We start from the raw sequence: 17,451 nt of genomic DNA, 5'->3' as shown, positions 1-17,451 counted from the left end.
AATAAAATAAATAATAAAACCTTTGAACAACGCAAAAAAAAAAAAAAAAGAACGTGGATAAATCACAGAAATATCATTTGCTTAGAAAAAGAACAAAAGATAGGTCCAGAATGATATAAAGTTTAAAAATATAAACATTTAGAATATACAGTTTTAGGATGTAATAATATGTACTAAATATTAAAACATGTATTGGAATGACTCAAAGGCACTAACAACAACATCATACCCAATGTAGAAAGACTAAGAACTTTCCCCTTAATATCACGAACAAGACAAGGATGCCTGCTCCACCACTGATATTCACATCGTGTTGGAAACCCTAGCCAGAGCAATTAGTTAAGAAAAAGTAATAAAAGTATTCAGATCAGGAAGGAAGAAGTAAAACTATCATTTTATAGAGATGATACAATTCTATATATAGAAAGCCACAAAAGATTCTACAAGAAATTTAGTAGAGCTAATAAATGAATTCAGCCAAGTGGTTGGGTACAAGGTCAACACATAAAAATCAGTTGAATTTCTACACATCAGCAGCGGACATTCTGAAAAAGAAATTGAGGAAACAATTCCACTAACAACAGCGTGTAAAAGAATAAATACTGAGGAATAAATTTAATCAGGGAACTGAAGGACTTCTACACTGAAAACTATGAAATGGCTAAAAGAAATTAAGCCAGTGCCAGTTGCAGTCGATTCTGATTCATGGTGATGCCATTATATCAGAATAGAACTGTACTTCAGAGGGTTTTCAATGGCTGATTTTTCTGAATCAGATTGCCAGGTCTTTCTTCTGAGGCACCTCTGGGTGGACTATCTCCAACCTTTCAGTTAGCAGCCGAGCTCATTAACTGTTTGCATCACCCAGGGATTTGGTGGATTCCTCCTTAAGTCCTCCAGACTGTAGCTTTGCTTCCCCAACCTGACTCATATACCATTGGAGCAAACAATGACTAACGGCTAATTACCACCGTCCTGAGGGTACTAGCATGAGAGCCAAAGCTGGGGACACACACAGCTGTAACTGTGTGCTTTGCACAAACAACCATAAAATATTGTATGGGCTGCATCTTTGATACTGGAGGATGCGAAGGGATGGAGGAAGAAGCAGGCAGATGCAGAAGGGCTGCCCTGGACTCCAGAGGGAGTCTTCCTCAAGCGAGTGGGTGTCCCACCTGTGCGTGGTGGTGGGCCATCGGCCAACTGCATAGAAAATCCTGCACTGGCAGTTGTCATCAGCCGGTGCTCACGGCCATCTTGGAAACAAATTCTCAAAAACAAGGGATGACATTAAGTATTCCCTTACGTATGAGATGTTCGTGCATTTTAAATACATTTAGCTGATGACTTTCATATACTGAGAAAACATTCTGTTCAACTTACAAAGCTGAGTGAAAAATATTTCTGGAAGGCAATTTGGCAATGTGTGTAAAGAGAGACTTAAAATTGTTTCCATACCTTTAGACCAAGAGATTTTCCAACTTCTGGCAATTTACATTTAGGGAACTCGTTGGAGGGAGACACAAGTGTTTCTGTACTAACATGGTTACTGCAGTGTTGTTCAAACAGCTCCAACTAGAGCCAGCTAAAAGGTGCAATCAAAGGATATAACTTAGATTATGTTACTTATTTACAATGAAATACTATGCAGCTATAAAGAATAACTTTTAAGACTATTTACTGACATAGGAAAATGCTGAGTGAAAATAGAAGGTTCTAAAACAAAATGTACGGTGTAAGTCCAATGTTATTAAGTTTATTATATGTTCAGGAAAAAACATGCAAGGAAATAGACTAAATTATTCCCACTAGCTGTCTCAAGACTTCTGTTTTTTTATACTTTTCAGAATTTTTTCAAGAGTTTACAGTGAAAATGCATTACTTTTCCATTTAGAGTAAAAAAAAAAAAAATAGTCCACTTGTTTGGTGATAACATGGGAGTGATTTTCTTATCTTCCAGAAGGATGTCAGCTCTTCCCCACCACTAGGTTTATGAAAACAGTTTACATAATTAAAAAGAGAATTTCCCAAAGCACTTACTGCATGGAGTAAACATAACTTACTAAACAGACTGGGGCCTGGAAGAGTCGCCGCAAAGCTGATCGGTGCAGATCGTCTCCACTCTCCCCGACACTAATGGGCTAGGAACTTAGGATGCATCTCCCGACAGTGGGAAGGGAGTATTATTTGGTCTGTTTTACAGATAAGAACACTTCTGTACAGAGATTTTTTTTTTTAATCTGGATGTATGAGCTCAATAGAACCAACAGCAAACCTTTCCCTTTGAGTTTCTGGCCCACGGTTCTGGCCTTGCTGTTTATCTGTCAGATGTCGAGGCAGCAGAATTCCCAAAGGAGTCTAATACTGCAACATTTGTTCCCAAAGACCTCCTTTCCAGAGACCACTAACACTATTACGTTAATGGAAGCTGCTTTCCTCTATAGTCACAGACTCTCAAATTGAAAGGAAAAATGTGCTTTATGGTTCCATCCTGTCGCCACTGAAATGCCACAGTTCCGCCTGCTAACAGAATATTATCACTTGCCAAAAGTGAAGAAAAATAAGTTATTATTTTAATATTAAAGACGAGACCAAAATCTGGCAAATCCAACTAGAAATTCCCAAAACTTAAATCCTAGGGCAATTTGTAGATATTTTTTTCTCTGTGTAAAGGTTGCCAAATGCAGCTTGAGATCAGGCAGAAACGACACAGGAGGAAGTTAAGGGGAAAACGGCCAGAAAAATACGTTTCCTGAGGGCAACACGGTCACCAGGAAGTGTAAAATATAGCCCACGTTTATAACAAAGATGACGGAAGTGGAGTGACCGGGACTGGTGGCAGAAGATGCTCAAACTCAGCTTGACTCCCACAAAGAATCATACAAGTGATCCATACTTTCAGGAAGCAAGGAAGAGCCAGCCTTTTCCTCTGAAAAGTGAAAGGGCACTCTGATGTGCACCCCTTGCTTTTCCCTCTAGCCCATAGGAACCTTCTGAAAATACTTGGTTCAAAAAGTCCTAACTAACTCTATAAAAAGTAATAAAAAATTAAATAGTAGATCACTACTACAAAGATATTTTACTTAGATAATATCTAAAAAAAGACCGCTGTTGTTGTATGCTTAAGCCTGTCACTGGCAAAGCAGCCTGCACATGTAGTTGATAAATGAATAATGGTTGAATGGATGATAAACACATGGACAAAATAGCACGCATCTCACAATTACTGAGAAGTCAGCTGAGCCCCCTCGACAGAGTTTCAGATTCAGAAGGTCTGGACTGGGGGCCTGAGAATCCGCATTTCTAACAAGCTCCCCAGTGATGCTCATGCTGCTGGCCGGGGGTCCAACGTTGAGAACCACTGGCCTAGCTCAAGAGGCGTTTACAGTCGCCCGGGACTCAAAGGTTCCTGAGCTCCCCAGGAACAAACACCACACTGGAGAATAAACTTTGATCAAGACGAACTATGGTGAGCTTCACCTTATCCAACGCCAGATTAGTAACTACGATGATGTCTTTGAACCCTTGTTAGTTTTTCTTTTCTTCAACAAATGCTGCGTTTTCCTACCTGACAGCTGCCCTTGACTCGAAGCCCCCATGCCTTGAGATACCATCGACCATCCCCTTTGGGTATAAATTACACCGCCACCTGAAGAGGCTTCTCCTGCTCAAGCACAGCTGAAGAAAGCCTGAGAAGGGGGTCCTGCAGCCGCGGGTGCGGAGGTGCCCGCAGCCTTCAGCACCCACCTTCCAGGCAGCTTCCGCCTGGCTGGGGGAATGGCCAAGGCTCAAAAGACAGTAGAAACTAGCCTTCTTCCACTTTTAATGTTGCTCTTGGTGTTTGTGGAGCCCTGGTGGCACAGTGGTTGAGAGCTCGGCTGCCAACAGGAAGGTTGGCAGTTAGAATCCACCAGCCGCTCCTTGGAAACCCTGTGGGGCAGTTCTACTCTGTCCTACAGGGTCGCTATGAGTCGGAATCAACTCAAAGGCAACGGGTTTGGTTTTCTGGGTTTCTCAGTGTTTGAAGAGCTCCAGTCCCCTCAAGCCAGACAAGGCTGACCGATGCGCCACTCCGCTATTTTCCCACTCAGAAGTGTATTTCCCCAGCGCACTGGTCTTCTAAGTGTGGTCCCCAAATCAGCCGCATCAACGTCATTTCGGAACTTGTTAGAAATGCAAATGACCAGCCGACTTAGTGCGTAAGCGATCTGGGGGTGGGGCCGGGGACCCTGTCTTAACAGGCCCTCCAGGTAACTCTGATGCGCGTTCAAAGCGTGGGAATCACTGTCCCCCCCACCCCATCTCACTGTCCCTCTTATGACAGGCGGCTGTGCTCCGCCCTACCCCTCCCCGCCCCTGGCCTAGGAGTGAAACACCGAGTGCTAACAACGGACAGGTGTCCACCTGCTGGAGCTCAAGGGGCGCTAACCTCTGTCCCCTGCTGTTCCTCCACCTCCAAAGGTGGAGCCAGGCCAGCCCCGCCTCGCACACCTCCAGCTGGACAGGTAGCTGGGCAGGGCTTGGAAACATACTCGTAGGAGCAACACCTTTAATAAAAGTTTTCTTGCCTGGACTCCTAGTTTGCCAGTCGCTGGAAGCCCTCGGAGCCGCCACCATGGGTACGTTCGCACCGTCCAGGCTGCGGGGGGTCGCCGGGGCGCGCCGTGTCCTCAGTCCGGGAACGGCGCGCCCGCTTCTTTCGCAGCTGGGGAGCGCGCGCCGCGCCGAGGCGCAGGGGTGCGCTGTAGGGGCGCGCCCGGGTTGGGGGGCAGGGGTGCGCTGTAGGGGCGCGAAGAGAGCGGAGGCGCCCAAACTAGGACGTTGCCGGATCGAACGATCAATGTACACCTGCCCACCTGTGGGGAATTTCCGGTCCTCGGGTTCCCACCCTCTGGGCCAGGAATGGGCTTGCGCTTTAGGAGCAGGGCGGGTTAATGTTGCAGTCGGTGGGCCAGCTGGGATGCTGATGCCGGCAGGGCCAGCAAAGCCTCCACATGGCCGGTGGGCGCTTTGTGGCCGCTGCACTCCTCTGGCATCTGGCTGGGGAGGGGACCCTAGAGTTCCGGAAGGAGCCCTGGCTGAAAAAGAATTGGGGCCACCTCAGTGGTTCTCTCTGAAGGCTCTGCCATCGTCCTCAGGCGTTCAGAGAAGGCACGGAGGGTCAGTGACTGGTTCTGGGAAGGTGTGCCGGGTCCGCAAAACATCTGGGGGGGGGGTTCTGGGAAGGTGTGCCGGGTCCGCAAAACATCTGGGGGGTTCTGGGAAGGTGTGCCGGGTCAGCAAAACATCTGGGGGGTTCTGGGAAGGTGTGCCGGGTCAGCAAAACATCTGGGGGGTCCTGGGTAGGTATGCTGGGTCAGCAAAACATCTAGGGGGTCCTGGGTAGGTATGCAGGGTCAGCAAAACATCTTGGGGGTCCTGGATAGTATGCAGGGTCAGCAAAACATCTGGGGGACTCCTGCCCTGCTTCAGATTGAGCAGCTGCACTTGAATTCATGCAAGGCTAGAAGAGACCCGAGATCAGCCCAGCCTTCCTTTCTGCTTCAAGACGGGAAAGGGGGATCAAGCGATTCCCTCAGAGACGTGCTGGGGCTATAGGTCCCAGGCCGTGCTTCCCAGGCACTGGGGTCCCTGGGTGAGAGAACCTAGTCAGAACTGGGCCTGCCTGCCTTTATATTCCAGTTCTACCACTTGCTACTTCTGTACTCTGGGGCCTGGGCTTCCTCAGGCATTAGGCAGAAATATTAGTACCTACCCCACTGGTTGTGGAGAGAAGACACGGAACTGCGTAACGCCGGGTGTGCAGCACTCAAACTGGCTCTCAGCGTTCTTGCTTTGCTACACCACGGTTTGGTCCCGAGCAGCAGTGTTGAGTAGTTCATACTTTGGACTTTCAATGGTTGCTAACTGTACTTACCCCGCAGAGACTCTGGGGGGAGGCTGTCAGCAGGGTGTACTCCACAGAGCTGGGACTTTGCAGCCACACTCAGGCGGGGGTTCTGCTTCCCTCCACCCCAAACACCATTAGCTTGCCACACCGTGTGACTTTTCTTGGAAGTGCTCTGGAGTATTTTATTTTGGTCTACATATACCAAATATCTGAGCAGCACCTGTGTTGGGTTAGAATTCTATCACCTGTGTTTAGCATTTCCAACAGAGTTCAACTAGGCAAAGCTGTCAGAGCCAGCAGCCTGATTATTAGTGAATGAATACGATGTTAGCTTTTGAAACATAGTTCCAAATCAACCCATGCTTTTATGAATTGGTTGGTCCTTGGGTGAGTTTTTTTCAGGTGAGGTTGGTATAGCAGGTGAGCATCAACAAAAAGTGTATAATCAAACACCAGTTTGCTTTTTACTTATGTCCCAATTTTTCAGCTTAAACGTTTGGTTAGTAAGTGAAACAAATAGATTTTTCTTTAGTAGAAGAGTAGTAACTTCTCTTGTTAAGATCTTTGGCACTTAGATTATGCAAAAAATGTTTCAGAAGCCTTATTGATTACAGGGGGGACGCTTGGTGGACATGGAAGGAGGGAAAGATGCAAGGAAACAGTTCCTAGAGAAACATTTTCTGTGATCTGACTGCACTAGAACAGCAGGTCCTTTCACTTCCCCTGGAAACGGGGGTGAAGTTAGGGCTGAGTACCAAAGGGAGATTCACAACTTTATCATTAAGGCATTTATTAGAAACATCAGCAGCAACAAAGAGTCCACAATAAACTGGATTAAAAAGTTGCTTTGGGTGTGACAATGCATAGCTGAACTTTGATGCAATATCTTGTTGCAATCATGAACTACAGACCCTTTGCTTTAAAGCAGGAGTCAGCAAAGCTTTTCTATAATGGGCCAGATCACAAGGATTTTAAGCTCTGGGGGCCATACGCTCTCTGTGGCAACTACTCAACTCTGCTGCTGTCATGCAAAAGAGCCATAGGCAATCCACAAAGGAGCGAGCAGGGATGTGTTCCAATAAAACTTTATTTGTGGACACTGAAATTTGAATTTTGTATAACTTTCAAGTGTCACAAAATACTGCTTTTTATATTTTTAAACTACATGAAAATGTAAAAACTCCTCTTCTCCAGAAAGAAGAGAGAACTTCTGTCAGTGGGCTCTCTCAGCCTGACAGTGCTCTAAATTGGTGCTTTTCAAACTTTAGCGCGCATCAGAATCACGTGAGTGAGGGCTTACCGTGCCAGGTTGCTAACTCAGCAGGTCTGGTGGAGGGCTCGAGAGTTTGCATTTAAGCAAGGTCCCAGGTGACGCTGATGCTGTTGCTCCTGTTGCTCCGAAGATCATGCTTCGAGAACCACTGCACCAAATGAAGAGGCGCCCTGGTGGCGCAGTGGTTAAAGCACTCGGCTGCCAACTGAAAGGTCAGTGGTTGGAACATACCAGCTGTTCCAAACGAGGAAGATGTGGCAGTCTGTTTCCCTAAAGATTACAGCCTTGGAAACCCTATGGGGCAGTTCTACTCTGTCCTACGGGGTCGCTATGAGTCGAAATCAACTTGACAGCAGTGGGTTTGGTTTTGGGCACCAAATGGTTCTAAATCATAGACCTCTCTTTTTTTCTTGACCCTTTCTGTGTCCAAGTGTTGCTACTGTGCCCAAAAAATGAGATGGAGGGAAGAAGGTCTAGCATAGTCTGGCCCCTGGCTTGTCTATGTGTACTCATCCATTATGATCAAACTTTGGGTAAATAAATAGCTAGAATTTGAAATTTAGCTTGCAAAGGCTATCTTAAGAACATAGCGTTAAAAGAATGGGAGTGATGACCCAGTGTGGTCCAGCTAGGACTGGCAGGAGGTGGACCCAAATCATGTACCTATGCAGATATTGATTTACCACACGACAGTATAAAATAGTCCCACCTCAAAGAAATGCATATCCTTAGCAGCAGGAACATATGCCCAGAAACAGCATTTTTTCACAGGGAGTTAGAGTTGCAGTGAATAAGTCCTATAAGACTGGTGAAAGCAGCAGCTAATGTTGTCAGAGTTGTAGGATTTGCTGTACACAATGTCCTGGGTGGCATTATTCAATTTTGGGGTCACTTGAATTTTCTGGTTAATAATTTAGCTGCTGCCCTTTGAGTTACTGAGCCATCCTAGGATGAGCAGAAAGCAGATATCAGGATTACTGACTTGGCTAGCTGAGCTACCAGGAGACTTCACTAGCCAAAGGGATGTGACAGCTCCTGTTCTCCTGCAATGAGTGGGGGGTGAGGGGAGGTGGCCACCCAGCAAGCTGTGTTCTCGCCTCTCGGGGCAGCAGCTGTGGGGCACAACTGCATGGAGACTCTCCCCCTGCAGGAGAGCAAGGGGGCAGGTGTCCCAGGTGAGCTGATAAGGAAATAAAAACAAGGGTGGGGTCTGAGGAACACTTCTACCCTCTTTCTCGATGATGGGGAAAGAATAAGGACAATGTAATCAGGAGATGAATGGGCATTGTTGACTCTGGATACTGCAGTTGCAACATAAAGAACCAGGGAATTGCTGTTTTGTAATTCCATCCCTTGGTTTCAGGAGTCAGAAATACGCTGTGGAGGAAACTGGACTGCAGTGTCATCTCACGGGGCTGGGGGCCTCTGCCCACCACCTACTCTCATTTTCAGGATTCAGTACAAGGGTAGCTACCTACCATCAACAGGCAGTTCAGAGCCCAGGGATTGTCTCGGTGGGTGGCAAGTGTCACAACCAAAGGGAAGAAGGACAGCATACTCTTCTAAACAAAGAAGAAGGTGTACCTCCTCCCAGAGTTGCCTAGATTGGAAACCAGTCAAGGCCCCGAACTGCTGCACGGGCCTATTATGTGGGAATATGTGAAACTGAGCATGTGCCCATCAGGAAAATTTGGCTCCAGGATCAGACTTAAGACTAGAGAATTCGTAAAATATACTTACATAAGAAGGCCTACTTTAAAAAAAAAAAAAAACAGTCCCAACTAAAAAGTTCTCAAGCTAAGCATTTAAAACTTCTACATCTGCCTTGAGTGGCGAGATTTTATTATAAACTCTATTAAGACATGTCAAGAGCTAAATGTGAGATGTTCTTGTGAGGAAAGAACTTTCTTCTCATTCACTCAAAACATATAAAACTCACATGGTAATGGAATATATTCTTTCTGAAATATACACATCACTTGTACATAAGTTTTGGTAGAAAATATTCTCAGTGTGTAAAGACGGCTCCATTGTGGCCTGTGTCCTCATCTTAGGTGCTGTGTTTGGGGACCAGTGTCTTCCCCTAGCAAGACAGATGGACTTACTGGTTACCAGTTCCCATCAAGTCAATTCTGACTTATGGCAATCCCATGTGTGTCAGAGTAGAACTGTGCTCCACTGGGTTTTCAATGGCTGATTTTTTGGAAGTAGGTAGTTAGGCCTTTCTTTGGAGGCACCTCTGGGTGGACTCAAACCTCCAACGTTTTGGTTATTAGCAGCCAAGCGCATTAACCATTTCCATCACCCAGGGACTCTTGACCATTGTAGCTCTAACCAATTCTGAACGATCCTTTCAAAACCAGAGTTGGTATATAGACAACATCCCCCAGGTATATCGGTTGAAATCCGAAATGCTTAAAGTGCTGTGTTAGCTCAAATTCATTTTAAAAAATATGTGTGGACTCTGTTGGTAACTGTTTTATGGACCTGCAGCTGGCGTTTCCAAGAGACCTATTAACTTTTCTTTTTAATAGCTGTTTCACCTATAACATGCTCATTTTAAAAATATAAAAGACTGAAAAAAATCAGGCAGCCGGCACTTCAGTGGAGGATATTTAGGTGAGACGTAACAAAATTTAAACTACACGTAACACCTTCACCAACACTTGTAGGAACTTCTGGCAGATACCCTCGGGGTAGGACTGAGAGCTCCAGAGCCGAAGCAACAGCTGGGGAATAACTGGCATCTGTACAGACTTTTGTAGCCAACTGCACACTTACCATGATTATGAGCATTTCTTCCTGGTCAGGATTTCACACGCTAGAGTTTAAAAAAATTTGTCTCCAACCATGTTGCCTCCAAAATGATCCCTACCCCCACATTGCCTTCCCCCAAAAAAAACCCGGAGGTTGGTTTCTTTTAGTTTAGTGACACTGGTGTGCCTTTGGCATTGTTTTCTCCTGTGACAACGGACAACAATCTGGGCTGATTCTAATAGACTAGTTTCTGTGGCCTGTCAGGTGTATGGAGCCCTGGTGGCGCAGTGGTTAAGAGCGCGGCTGCTCACCAAAAGGTCGGCAGTTCTGATCTGTCAGCTGCTCCTTGGAAACCCTATGGGGCAGCTCCACCCTGTCCTATAGGGTCACTGTGAGTCAGAATCAACTCGACGGCAACGGGTCAGGTGTGTGTGGCCTGCACGTGGGGGGTGGGGGTGGGGCACCAGGGGGCTGACAGCCACTTCCCTTCACGTCCTCCCTCATGTCTCCTTTTAGAGGCTGCTCTGAGAAAAGATATGCCCTTCTCCTTAACCTGAGCATCTGTTTATTAACTCTCAGCAATCAGAGCATTTAAAGTAAGCATTTAAAGATTCTAAGTAAGGGGCGCTCTTCTATAATAAAGGAATTTCCAGGTGCAGGTGAAGAAGATACCTTGGCGATCGAGGCTGGCCTTCCTAACACCTGAGCGACTAGTCCTTTCTGGCTTCTTCTGGTTCGCATACGGACACCCGCATTACTCTGCAGCGCTCTCAGGCCCGACTGAGCTCCCCCTGTAACTGAGAGCGAGCTGAGAGTCAGTCATCACTGAGAGTTTCCAAAGGTGCCTGGATAGAGGGCCCAGAGGGCTCATCTCTTCCCAAAGAAGAACGGGAATGGTGCTCAGAGTTTAGTAACTGTAATTATGGAAACGAGATGCTCAAAGTCACAGGTAATTTATAAAACCATCTGATGGTGGCCATTACAGGCCTCTTACGATTTTAGACAGCTGTGTGTAGAAAACGTTTGAAAAAGAATATCTGTAACTGAAAGCAATAGGTTGGACACTTCAAATGGTCTTGGGCCAAGAGCTGTCCCTTTGAGCCTGATCTCTAGACACCTAAGTTCAAGGCAGGAAATGTTTCCAGGAAAGATGAAGACCTGGCTGTCAGATGCACATGGCAAGGCCGAACCCTGACTGGTTCCACAGGAAAAGATACCACAAGCCACTTTTAGATTCAGGCAGTTCATTACTTACATAGTGTTATGGGTTGAATGGTGCCCCCCAAAAAGATACATTCAAGTCCTAATCCCTGGTACCTGTGAATGTGACCTTATTTGGAAACAGGGTCTTTGCAGAGGTAATTAGTTAGGATGAGATCATAATGGAGTAGGGTGAGCCCTAATCCAATATGGCTGGTATCCTTATAAAAAGAAGAGAAGGGACACAGACAGAGCAAAGACAGCCATGCGAAGATGGGGCAGAGATGGAGTTATGCTGCCAAAAGCCAAGAATTCCTGGAGCTACTGGAAACGAGAAGAGGCAAGGAAGGATCTTCCCCCAGAGCCTTCAGGGAGAATGTGTCCCGCGAACACCCTGAGCAAGCCTCCCAGACCGTGAGAGAACAAATCACTGTTCTCATGAGCCACCCAACTCGTGTACTTTGTTACGATACACACAGCAAAGGAAGATTACCCAACAGTGCCAGCTTCCCACGGTCCCTGTCCCACACAACGGAAGGGACACCACTGAGACAAAAGGGGCCGGATGACCGCAACGTGAACTGTGAGATACGGCGTCGCTGAGCAGCCGATTCTAGATGACAGCTAAGTGGTTTATACTCTGCTTCCCTGTTCTGAGGGGCGCTGGGCAGAAAGGTCCTCACAGAACCCAGAGGCGATGAGAAACCGTCTCACAGCGGGTTTCCCTGGGGAGACGGGGCAGCAGGTAGGAGACGGAGGCCTCACAGGCCTTCCTCCTCTGCCTTCCAGGAAGATCACAGGCATTCTGTCAAGACTCAGGTCAGATGCAGCTCCAGCCTTTGTCTGTGTGACCTCTGTGTATGTGGGCAAGGTCAACAGGGCACTGGGCGGAGCTGTATCCCACAACGGCATCATGCCAAAGTCACTTAATTTTACATATATATAGACACACACACACACATATAGACACGTATATATATATAAATACAATAAAATTTATATGTATTATAAAATTTATATATATAAAATATATATAATTTATATATTATAAAATTAATATATAATAAAATTTATATATATACACACGGATATATGTATATACATACCCCTCACACTCTCCCACTGGCACTACTTTTCCCGATTAAAGCCATTGATAAACCCCTTAAACTACTGCCCTGAGATTATCTTTAAACCTTAAGCCAAAAATATCCCCTAAAGTCTTAAAACCAAACAATATTTTAGCTTAACTAGTAGAAAATGTCTGCCTTGAGCATTGTGCTCTTTTAAGAACTATTTATGTGAGATCAATTGACAACAACAGCTCGAAAGGTTAGTTTAGACAGGAAGCTTAGGGAACAGTGCATTCATGTGAACGGGGGAGGGATGACTCAGAAAAGGAGGGGGAGGATGGTTGCACAACTTGAAGAATGTCATCAATGTCACTGAACCATACATGGAGAAGCTGTCGAATTGGAGTACGTTTTGCTGTGTCTATTCTCAACAACAACAGCAACAAAAATTGTTCTTTAATTACAAATGTAAATAAATAGAAGAAAACCCCATGGAGTCGAGTCCTACTCTGACACACATGGGGTCTCATGAGTCAGAATTGACTAGATGGCAGTAAGTTTTGTTTTGTTTTTTTTTCTTTTTCCCTGTATTCCTGAAGTGGTTTCAGATTATCTGGGTTTGGTCGATGTTGACGGAGGACTGATAAGTAGGTGGATCAGAGGAATTCCAGATGCTGTCTTAGGGGGAACGGGGTGGTCACGGAAAAAGGCGATTTCAGTGAAGTAAAATTGAAGATGGGCAGGGCACTGTCCACAGGTGGGCCGGTTGTGGCCTGCCTGAAGGTACCGGCAAGGGTGCCCCTGGCCTGGAATAAAGCCCATGTTCCAACTGCCAAGCTAGGAACCTACCAGGGACACCTACTGTCGCTTGGAACCAAGCCACTATCCACATGCAAATCTGTGCCTCTTCAGGCAGCACTGGTCTGAAAGATCACATTTTTCTATCATGCACAAAAGTGCCATATGGACTAGCAGAGACCCGACGGTGGGAAACATGGCAGAACACTGAAGTAAGAAAAAAAGACCAAAAAACATTAACTGGAGCAAGAAACCCTTAAGAAAGCTGTTCCAGAAAAAAAGGTGGAAGTGTTACAGGGGCAGAACTTGTTCTAAAACGGACCCGACTATCAGAGTGGAATAGCTCATTTATGCAAAGGAAAGCACTTTTACTTCTTTATCATAGTTTAGCAATTCCAGGGGAAAAATAATCAAACCAAGTGTGCAACGTACGTAAGGCACTCGAGCTCCCCCTTCCCCCATTCCCTCTCCTCAGATTAACAACAGTTAAGTCCGGTGCTCAGTGGTTAAAGCGATCGACTGCTAAGGGAAAGGTGGGCGGTTCAAAACCACCAGCAGCCCCTTGGGAGAAAGACGTGGCAATCAGCAGCTTCGTTAAGATTACAGCCTCAGAAACCCTATGGAGTTGCTGTGAGTCAGAATCAACTCCACGGCAGTGGCTTTGGTTTTCTGGGTGCATATCCTCCTAGGCGCTTTTCGAAGTGGTATATGCTTTAGTTTCTCAAAACAAAAACGGGATCATGTGATACATGAGGTTTCTGCAACATTTTTCAGAAGGCAGAACAACTAGCTCTGTCAGGGACAGTTGTAAAGAGGCTGAGATCTAAAAGGAGGAGAAAGAGAAAGTACTCATGAGCCCGGGGGGACATGAGGTAGCAGAAGGGAGTCATGAAAGAGGCTGGTAAGGAGAGAGAATTAGGAGGTGTCGTGTGACTGGATGGTGGGCGGTGAAGTGGAATGGAACTGAAGTTGGAGGTTTCTGCCTCACAGGGGGCAGAGAGGCAGCAAGGTCTGAGAGAAGTGTCCTGAGGAGCTCCATCTGCGGAAGCTCGAACTGGTGTTGCGGAAGGTGGAGTAAGTGGGACAAGGCGTCTGCTTGTGGCAGTCGCGCCGGTGAATGTTATAGATGGCGCTGAGAGAACAGGAACGAAGACAGAGGCCATAACCTCACAGGAGTTGACTGCCTGGACAATACCAGCTGCCACTGAGTAGACTTCAACTCACGGCGACCACGTGTGTCAGAGTAGAACTGTGCTCCACAGAGTTTTCAACGGCTGATTCTTCAGAAGTAGATCGCCAGACCTTCCTTCTGAAGTGGCTCTGGGTAGACTCAAACCTCTGACCTTTCGGTTAGCAGCCTAGCAGATCAGCACATTGACCATTTGCACCACCAAGGATTCCATGTGGACAATGCAGCTGTTGGGTGCCGTCAAGTCAATTTCTGACTCACAGCGAGTTCATGGGACAGGGCAGAACTGCGCTGTAGGGTTTTCTTGGTTGTAATCTTTCTGGAAGCAGATTGCAATGTCTCTGTCCCTCGGAGCCACTGGGTGGGTTTGAATGCCAGCTCTTCAGTTAGCAGCTGAGCGCTTAACCATTGCATCACCAGGTCTCCTTCACAGGGACAATCAAAACCAAACCCACTGCTGTCAAGTCGATTCTGACTCCTAGCAACCCTATAGGACGGAGTAGAACTGCCTCATTGGGTTTCCAAGGCTGTAAATCTTTACAAAAGAAGACAGCCACATCTTTCTTCCGCAGAAAGACTGGTGGGTTAAAACCACTGACCTTTCGGTTAGCAGCCAAGCTCTTAACTACTGTGCCCCCAGGGCTTCCTGCTAGAAACACAGGACCTCTTAAATACGCTGATTAGATTTACTATCACATACCAATCACAAACACAGCGGTGCAAAAGTAAACAGACTTTTGTGACAGCTGAAATTTGAGTTCAAATGTAAGTCTCAATGTAACCACCACTTCTGTACTTGAGCTTTCTAAGATAGCAATCCTGTTGACACAGGCATATTAAGATAAGAAATGCTGACTGCAGTATTCAGTAGTTAGCTCTGAATTCTGTAAAAACAGAGCTTAGCAACCTCTGCCCTGTAATAATAAGACCAGTTCTTTGGGATACACACCTTTCAGAAAATGAAATGCTTCATGATTTCAACCAGAGGGAGTCTAGGGATTTGATTTTCCATAGTTTAGCCCTGGCTGTGACGCTGTGGTAACAAGATCTAAGCTCTCTGAATGTTTTGGTCTCTTTTCTGCAGCCCAGTTTATATCTGAAGTAAACAAAAGCTTTGCTATTAGTATTTAGCAAACGTAGGTGCCACACAGGCGAGATGAAGCCTTTCCCCATAAACCAAAATGCTGAGAAACACGAGAAAGGAATAATTATTTATAAATGAAGCTCCGGACTATGGCTATGGGGTGTGGGCTTTCATATCTCCTTCATGCTTTTCTGGGGAGCCCTGGTGGCGCAGTGGTTAAAGCACCAAGCTGCTAACTGAAAGGTCGGCAGTTCGAACCCACCAGCCCCTCTGCGGGAGAAAGATGGGGCAGTCTGCTTCCATGAAGATTCCAGCCTTGGAAACCCTGTGGGACAGGGTTGGAATCAACTCAACGGCAGTTAGGTGTTTTTTGGGGGGTCCTGCTTTTCTACAACAGGCCAGTCACAAGATCCAATATGGGTCTTTGTGTGAGTCTTTGGGAGACAATGGTATGACTTCATGACCTGAAGTCTAAGCCACCATCTCCAAGATGAGACAGCACTGCCACAAAATGGGGCTTGAATAGTACCAGCAATGGCTTGTGCAGAGCTTTAAAAGGCACATCTGCCTGTTGGTACTTTCTATTTCACTGGACAGCGGTCCTCTCCCCCAGGCCAGTGGTGAACCATTGTGCATGGTACATGGAGTCTGCAGCTTGTGCCTCTGTCTGTCACGGACCCCCCAGGAGCCAGCCGGCATGCTCACAGCAGGAGGGCGTATTTACAGAAAGGAGTCCCCGGGTGGTGGTGCAAACAGACAACTGTTAGGCCACTAACTGAAAGGCTGGCTACTAAGCCACCCAAAGGTGCCAGAGAAGAAAGGCCTGGCGATTTGTTTCTGAAAGGTCACATCCATGAAAACCCTCTGGAGCGCAGTTCTACTCTGACACACGTGGGGTGACCATGAGTTGCATTCGACTCAGTGGCAACTGTTTTACATACATATTTACAAAAAGACTATCTAGAAAATGGTCGGTGCCAGGGTACCCGGGGCTGGTGGTGGTCTTACTCTTGGCACCTGTAGGCCTGAAGGATGAGGGAGAAGAAGTTACAAGGCCCAGAAGGAGAGCATTATGACGAGAGCAGTGACTGTCCCTTGAGGTCACAGCTAGTCTGAGTGACTTTGGAGGGAGGGAGCCAGGGAAATGGATGTCTTACCTTTCCTCCTTCCCTCCGTTCTCCTCACAGCGTCCCCTGTTGGTCAGACCCAGTGGAAGCCAGAGGGCACGGGGACCATTGAGGAAATCCATACAGGTTAACCTCACGGGGCAGGAGGAGGCTAGTGGACCTGAGGAGCAGATGGAAGACATCCCTCACAGCTGGCGAGAGAGGCAGAGCCAGAACCTGAATATTGTACTTGCCGACTAACACGACAGATTCTTTGGAACACTTATTCACTCAACAAACATTTAATTTTCACTCTGTGAAAAGCACCATGCTAGGTACTGAGGATCCTGAGACAGCAGCATCTCTCACTCAGTGGGCACTGAAGTATCCAGCACTGTGCTGGGGCGTCCCACATTTAACCCTACAGCAATTGCTGTTGTTAGCTGCCGTTGAGTCGATTCTTACTCATGGCAACCCTGTGTGTGCAGAGTAGAACTGCTCCATGGGGCTGTGACCTTTTGGAAGCAGATCACCAAGGCTGTCTTCTGAGGCACCTCTGGGTGGGTTCAAACTGCCAACCTTTCAGCTAGTAGTCGAGTGCTTAACCCTTTGCATCACCCAAGGACCGCTAAGGTGGGTAGCAGTATCTTCATTTCACAGGTGGGCTGTCCCAAGGAAAGACTGGCCTGCCCAAGGCCACAGCAGCTGATACCAGAGCTGGGACTGAATCGCAAGTCTGATTCCACGGCCCACATTCTTCAAGTGTGCCTGTCCAGGCAACCCCTGCCCACAGGGAGTCCAACTGAGGAGAAAACCTGGACAATTTGTTTCCCATCTGAGGCCAAGGACTAAACAGCATTGCTGCTCTTAGGTGGACAAAAGCAGGAGACTGTGTGGTGGAGGCCCCTGGGCCAGGAGGAGCTGGAGCTGTGCAGCAAGCACAGCGCTACTGTGATCAAGAAGAAGGCTCCATCAGGAGAGGAGGGGCAGGGCGGCCAGGGAGCATGTGGCTCTGGATCAAGACGGGAGATCCTCAGGCAGAACTGTGGTTTAGTTTATGGTGCTACGGAGCTGAGGGCTTGCA

Source organism: Trichechus manatus, unplaced genomic scaffold (assembly GCF_000243295.1).
Source record: "Trichechus manatus latirostris isolate Lorelei unplaced genomic scaffold, TriManLat1.0 scaffold00153, whole genome shotgun sequence".
Taxonomy (NCBI): domain Eukaryota; kingdom Metazoa; phylum Chordata; class Mammalia; order Sirenia; family Trichechidae; genus Trichechus; species Trichechus manatus.
This window is presented reverse-complemented; position numbering follows the sequence as displayed.